Below are 6,319 nucleotides of genomic sequence, written 5' to 3' on the forward strand. Positions count from 1 at the left end.
TTTTTATACACTATGAGTGATTTTATTCCCAGTTTCAGTTTGACCCGACGTTTCCCCTGAATGTTCATTTAAAAGCTAAATGTTGACATCTTGCCCTTCATTTTTGGTTACAAGGAAAATTGCTTTTGGCATGGGTATACTGTTTCTCTAAAATATGGTGCTCTCGTGAATGATTTATTTTTCCTTGCTACAGCATGTTCACCTTTTTAGGTGAAAAACCCGGTGGACCATTCGGACCTGCCAACAAATCTTATCCGGAGCCCCATGAATTGATTGTCATTCATGCATCCTCCACCATCGAGTTTGGAGCCCCACGAATTGATTGCCTAGCGCTGTTCGTCTATCCTCCACCCTCAAATCTTATCCGGAGCCCCATGAATTGATTGTCATTCATGCATCCTCCACCATCGAGTCTGGAGCCCCACGAATTGATTGCCTAGCGCTATTCGTCTATCCTCCATCCTCAAATCTTATCCGGAGCCCCATGAATTGATTGTCATTCATGCATCCTCCAGCATCGAGTCTGGAGCCCCACGAATTGATTGCGTAGCGCTGTTCGTCTATCCTCCACCCTCAAATCTTATCCGGAGCCCCATGAATTGATTGTCATTCATACATCCTCCACCATCGAGTCTGGAGACCCACGAATTGATTGCCTAGCGCTGTTTGTCTATCCTCCACCCTCAAATCTTATCCGGAGCCCCATGAATTGATTGTCATTCATGCATCCTCCACCATCGAGTCTGGAGCCCCACGAATTGATTGCCTAGCGTTGTTCGTCTATCCTCCACCCTCAAATCTTATCCGGAGCCCCATGAATTGATTGTCATTCATGCATCCTCCACCATCGAGTCTGGAGCCCCACGAATTGATTGTCTAGCGCTGTTCGTCTATCCTCCACCCTCAAATCTTATCTGGAGCCCCATGAATTGATTGTCATTCATGCATCCTCCAGCATCGAGTCTGGAGCCCCACGAATTGATTGCATAGCGTTGTTCGCCTATCCTCCACCCTCAAATCTTATTCGAAGCCCCACGAATTGATTGCCTAGCGCTGTTCATGTATCGTCCACCATCCTATTCGGATTCCCATGAATTGATTGCCTAGCACTGTTCATGCGTCCTCCGTTATCAAGCATGGAGCCTCCGGTGACTGGGAAATATGGTTTTTTGTTATTTTCTCGATCGGTTCCTTTGCCAAACATGTGTATATGTATATATTATGTTTTTGGTGTCTTTTGTTTGTGTTTGTTTTGTGTTGTGCAGAGAAAGAAGGAAGAGAGACGAGAGTCGTCATAGACTAATCACGGAGAGGGCGAAGACAGACGAAATCAGGGTTTTATCTTTGCTTTCCTCTTATCTCCGATAAAAGGTAAGTAAAGAGGGGCAACTGTCATACCCTAATTTCGTCCGGGGACTATTGTGTGATGGCATGCAACCTTTGGTTGACCGCTTCGAGGTACTTGGCGGAAATCAAAAGGAAGCATTGTTACGCAATCTGTGAAATTCCGTAACATGTCAGAAATCAAAAGGAAGTATTGTTACGCAATCCGTGAGTTTTCGTAACATTCCGAAAGCTAAAAAAGGAGTAATTACATGATCCGTAAGGTTTCGTAACCTTACGGAAAGAAAACAAGTATCGTTACGAAATTCGTAAAGTTTCGTAACGTTACGGAAAAAGAATCACCAAAAAAAGCAAAGGGGGGTGTATTTAGTAAAAAAAGGGGGGTGCAAATAGAAACTAGACCCACTTGGGCCTTCCAGGATGTTCCTCCAGAAGGCGGTTGCTTCTGGAGGAAGCAACCTGGCTCGCCTGGGCGAGCTGGGTGGCAAGCTCCTCCCCTATTTTCCGATAAATAGAGGGAGGAGTGAAGGTGAAAGGGGTTCAGCCCTTCTGGTACTTCGTAATCACTTAAAATTAGTGAGGAAAATTGTTTTCGTGAAGAAAATCCAAGCCGAGGCGCTTCCGTAACGTTTCCGTGGGTGATTTCGCGAAGATTTTCAACTGTTCTTCGTCGTTCTTCGGTCTTCAACTGGTAAGTTCCCGAAATCAAACTTTTCAATTCATTCTATGTACCCTTAGTGGTCCCCACTTGTTTTGCGTGCTTTTATTTTCATTTCATTTACTTTCCGTATCCCCTTTTGACGTGCTTTAATAATTTACTTAAGTCATTTTCTCGCCTAATCAAAAAATAAAATAAATTTCCACCGATCATTCGAATTGTAATATCCGTTAATTTCTGTTAAAATAAAATCCGACCGTTCGGTCATGCCATAATCACGTTGGAAACCAAAAATAGGTAAAATAATAATAAAAAAATATCTTTTAGTAAAATAAACCAAAAAAATCAATCGGACGTTTCTCTTTGGGATTTCTCTTTCTTAATTGAATTGACTAATAACTAAAGTGAAACTAAGGCTAAAATCAACTCGCAAAGTCAAGCTCGTCCGCAAAAAATCACTAAAAAGGATTTTAAGGTTCGATACCTCAGTTTTTCTCACCAAGTAAAAATGGATCATTTTAAGGTCCAACGCCTTAAAAGGACCACCTTCCAAGTAAAAAGAATCGCTTGATTCGCCCTTTAGAAAGAACTACGTAGGTCTGATTTCCTCTTCGATGGAGGGTACGTAGGAGCAAGAGCTCTGCTTTTGTCGACCTCAAAAATTAAAAAGAAATAAAAGTTTAGATACGCAATTTCACACAATTCTAATTTAAGGCTGTTGTCCTTTGGGACAAACGTGAGAGGTGCTAATACCTTCCTCAAATGTAAATACAACTCTCGAATCTGGAATATTCTTCATGACCGGTTTCCTTCGGTTTTTCCGATGTTTTCCACAAATAAACATTGGTGGCGACTCCGCGTATTTTCCTCCTTTGGAAGATGCACCCGTGAGCCTCGCCTCGCTCGCCCGCAAAAGGGTTGGTTGCGACACATATCATCCTTCTAGAGCCATTAGGGGGAACTTCACAAGGAATGTAGTTCTTACCATGATTGAATGATTAACGCAATTTCCATCAAACCCTCTTGTTGTGGTATTCATCTTTTTTAGGTAAGGGGGAGTGAGTTATCTCACTCATTGTATCGATAGTAGTCGTAGGTAAAGAGGTTGGCCTTATCATTATTCTCAACAAAGTTTGTGGCTGAGTTAGAAAAAAATGTGACTTTATGCTATAAGAATCCTAATGAGCATGAATAATGTTGATTGCTTGGACTATATATATGTAGGTGAGTGCATATTATGATGTGTGCAATTATGGGTTTGACTAGACATTATTTAGATGAGTGACCTAGCTTTTGAAATGCAAGAATGAGCTTAACTTGTGTCTTGCTGGCAAGGGACCTAGCCTATGAGAGGTGAGGATAGGACTCACGATATCAAGAAGAGTAAGTGCAGAGGAACTAAAAAACTCTATTAATTTGCAAGTTGCCAATAGTACAAGGGACTGAAAAACTCCCTGAATCTTTAAGCTTAGGTGACAACTTTCTTAAAACCACAACAAAGCACTTTTCCTTAAGGCCAATTATAGCAATGTCTGCCAACTTTTCTTTATTTGAAATAATTTCTTTTAAATATTTGGTGTACTTTGGCATTTGAGCAATTGCCTCAGCGAATGGAATATTAAGGTGTACCTTTTAAAGCATTTCAACAAATCTAGCAAACTGTTAATCCTGACTGAGTCTTTCAATCTTTAAGAGAAGGGAATACTTACCCGAAGAAGTGTCAGTACCCCCTTCTCACCCTCTTTTTTTGCCTCTTGGCCTTCTTCAATAAGAGCCTTTTTTTTTGTGTGATAAAGGGCTTTTTCCCTCTTTTTATGCTCTGTCATAGGCCGTCCACTCCTAGTACTCACAACATTTGCTTCCCCCTTCTTAGGATTAGCTTTAGTTTGGGAAGGAAGTGTGCAAGGAGATCTTTGAGATAAAAGGGCTTGTATAGTAGCAAGTTGGGACTGAGCTTCACCTGCTAATTATTTTGAGTTACGTGTTGCATTAACATCTACTACAAGTTGGGTCATTCCTCCTCTTATATATGCCTTTGATTTTGCAAGCATGGTGACCTATACAAGTTTTGAATCTGACCATGGCTGCAGTTTTGCCCCTGGTTGTAATTGTTGTTGGATTATTGATCATAACCATTGTTCCTTCCCCCTCAAAAGTTAATCTCATCCATGGCTTGGGCTACCTCGCTTCCCATTATGCATTTTCCTAGCCCATGGATGCATCTACACCTATCACAACTGTGCTAGGGAGGTGTAGAGTTAGGAACCTTGGACTGGTTCTTCATCAGAGTCTCAATCTTCTTAAGCAGTGCTTGAATCTGTTGTCCAAGGCCAAAAGTAGATGCTTTAGTTTCCACCTAGTTTATTGGCATCTTCATGATTCTCTTATCCCCTAAATTGTTGTAGGGATTGGAGCACATGTCCTTTTTGATCTTGATGGCATCAAATGGTGATTTCATCATCAAATTGCCTTGACATGCAGCATTGAGGTTAGTCCTGTTGTGAGAGGACACCCCTCTATAGAAAATATGCACTCTTCTCTATTGGTTGAACCCATGATGTGGGCAACTTCTAAGCAACTCTTGGAATCTTTCCTAGGCTTCTAATAAATTTTCTAGTTCATTTTGAGCCAAATTTTCAATGTCCCTTTGAAGTTTATCAAGTCTTCATCACATAAAAGTACCTTTGAAGGAAGATGTTGGAACATTGGGCCCAATTACTTATACTGTTCTCTGGAAGTGCATTAAGCCACTCGCATGTTTTCCCATTTAGAGAGAAGGTAAAAGCAACAAGCCTAATGTACTACTTGCTGACATTGAGTTTTTGATAGTATCTCACAACCTCAAGAACCACCTCAAGTGCATCATAGGATCCTCATGGGCAGCTTCACTGACTTGGTTGCTTTCAATCATCTAGAGGAACCTATGTTTGAAGTCAAATATCACCCCTTAAGGTAGAATTGGTAATTGTATGTTGTTGGTTTCTCCCACCTTGGGAGTGAGATAGTCCATCAATGTCTTCACGTGATCGTTTACCACAACTTCAACCATTGCCCTTGTTATTTCAACAACACTATAAACACAAGAAAAAGGGATCAAACACAACTGGCAGAAAAAATAAAAATAGTAAACAAAAAATTATTATGTTTTAAATAAAAAAGAAATAAACAAAAAACATTTAAGAAAAATAAAAACTGTGAACAAAATTGTTAAGTTCTCACAAAACCAATTACCTATGAACTACACAACTAGTTCCCAACAATGATACCAGAGACTTGATGCGTAAAAATAGGATGCATAAGGGCAAATGTACTCCATGCAATAGTAACAATGGACATATGTCTGAATATCGAACCCAGATGACCAGTTATGTTTCCAAATAATCAATTTAGCAATAACTAGGAAACTTGAGTTTTATCAAATTAATAAAGATTGTTTTTGATCAATTTTACTCTTTAACGAAAAGAAGAATTAAAACAAAAGAATTTTGTGAGAAACAGTTATAATGAGAAGCCTAGGATTATGCATTCGCGCATACCCCCTTTTACCCAATTCAATTCCGTTAACCCCCAATTAAATCAATCATCGCTATTCCCCTATTCAATTGCTAGCCTTTGATATAGGTTTAATAATGCTCCTTATCCTAAATCAATATCCAATTGATCATAGAAATATTAATTTAGGTAAGGGGATAAATTCCTAATTCTCAGGGATGATTACCAATTAAGTTAATCCACTATAAGTTATCCAACAAGTTTGATCATGCATGTTGGTGCAAAATAATCTCTTTCTAGGTCAATTAATCACACACAAATGATCATTGCTATGTAACCAATTAGGTTTTAGAGTGATCATATCCATATATAACAATAACGAATGATAAAAGATATTTAATTGAATAACATTGAGGTATTTATTGAAATAAATAAGGGTATAAGAGGTATGACTACATCATAATCCTAGACCAAAAGGACCCCCGTTGTGATCTCCATGCTCCTTTGTAGCCACAGGTGCTTTCAAGGAGCTCTTTTCCCTTGAAAATCCCAAAATCACGCTTCAAAGGAAAAAGATGGGGATTCTATTTTAAACCACACTATTTATAGGATAAAATTTAAGTGATAGTAGCCTCGTGTGGACCATGGTTGTGGTTAAGTGACCACGACCGAGGTGAAATTCTCGGAGAAATTCCACACTTGGACATGGTAAATTGAGTGTGGCCATCTTCACAAAATTCATAAAAATCAATGTGTGGCCATGTCATCTCAGTATGGCCTTGGCAATGTGACCACGACCATGGTGAACTGACAATGGCCATGGTC

At 39.7% G+C, this 6,319-nt stretch overlaps 1 non-coding gene across 1 annotated transcript; it reads left to right on the forward strand.

Moving 5' to 3' along the window:
- Nucleotides 1-4,551: 4,551 nt before the first annotated feature.
- LOC114368503 lies at nt 4,552-4,657 on the forward strand. The gene has a single exon (XR_003657351.1). It is a non-coding gene; the product is annotated as a small nucleolar RNA R71 (small nucleolar RNA).
- Nucleotides 4,658-6,319: the final 1,662 nt, after the last annotated feature.

This window comes from Glycine soja, chromosome 1 (assembly GCF_004193775.1).
Source record: "Glycine soja cultivar W05 chromosome 1, ASM419377v2, whole genome shotgun sequence".
Classification (NCBI taxonomy): Eukaryota; Viridiplantae; Streptophyta; class Magnoliopsida; order Fabales; family Fabaceae; genus Glycine; species Glycine soja.